This window comes from Echinococcus granulosus, assembly GCF_000524195.1.
Source record: "Echinococcus granulosus chromosome Unknown EG_S00246, whole genome shotgun sequence".
Taxonomy (NCBI): Eukaryota; Metazoa; Platyhelminthes; class Cestoda; order Cyclophyllidea; family Taeniidae; genus Echinococcus; species Echinococcus granulosus.
Window position 1 is genome coordinate 40375 of NW_020170626.1, and position 1207 is coordinate 41581.

Below are 1207 nucleotides of genomic sequence, written 5' to 3' on the forward strand. Positions count from 1 at the left end.
TCAGTGATTCACTTAAAGCAACAGGTAATATGCGGGCTGGGGTGTGTAAATGACCACCTCCTACTTAAATACGGTTAGTGGTGATGATGCAATCAAAATGAAGCATGCCTACCAGAAAAACTCGCCTCAGAGGGAGAGGAGGAGAAGAGAGGTACCACTTTCAGCACCTCAGGAGAGTCAGACAGCACTGCCGAGGATGCAGCTATTTCGACATGACCGCTCACACTATACAGGACGGCGCAAACATTCCGACGCCACATCTTACAGCGTCGTTGAAGCGAAGCACAGAGGAGAAGAGATAGGGGAGTCGTGGTTTAGACAAGTGGATCGAGACGGACAGGTAAGCTGGTAGACAAAGAAATAAATAACCAGGCAGGCAGGTCCATGAACCGAAAACGAAGCAAATCTCCCAACCTCTGCCTGCCTATCCACCTAAACCCCAATAACTAGCCAAATGACCAAACAAATGTGGCGGACGAAAAGTGTGTAAATTAATAAGTGAAACAGTGCTTGCCAGTGAACCAAAATGGAAAAGGAATCAAGCCCGCACCAATGCCAGCCAACGGGACTCGTTAGTCAACCCTCGGTTGCACGGCAAAACAATTAATAATTATAACAATAAAGTCAAGGCTAATGACTACTCCGACTAGAGAGAGGGAGGTAGGGCGGAGACTACGCAGGGACTACTACATTACCAAACCACTGCAAGTAATCATGTCTAGGCGATTCCTGTGTCGTCTCCAAAGTAACCGCCATAGCAATAAATATCCATTGGGCACCTCATTTATGAGTATTTCAGAAGCAGTCATGCCAAAAAGCTTCTCGGCATGACACCAATAAATGCATATCGTCCGATGGTTTAACCGAAGAGCAAGCACTAAACAGAGTCAGTTTCAAACAAAGGAGTCTTTTGTGTCCACTCTCCTGCCTCCTTTATCAACAAAATAAGGCTAGCGAACGAAATGGATATAATTTTCCGACATAAAATTGCACCAGGTCTCAAAGCAGCACACGAAATTTGAAAGGAGGACGAAGGTTTTCATCAAATCCGCAAAACAATAAGAAGACGTAGAGCAGCGGAAAACTGCCTAATCATAAGTGCGTTGAACAGAAAATGCTGACTTAGGAGGAAGAAGGATAAGAAGGGGGACGCTTATTCGGAGGTGAAAATTATCATCCATCAAAGACTGCTATGCCAATTTTGAAG

General features: G+C 45.1%; 1 protein-coding gene across 1 annotated transcript in view; it reads right to left on the reverse strand.

Annotated features, from left to right (window-relative positions):
* Positions 1-1207, reverse strand: part of EGR_10648 (hypothetical protein) — a gene marked incomplete at both ends in the record, with an annotated part of 6160 nt that overhangs the window by 4664 nt on the left and 289 nt on the right. The gene's annotated exons all lie outside the window — the stretch shown is intronic.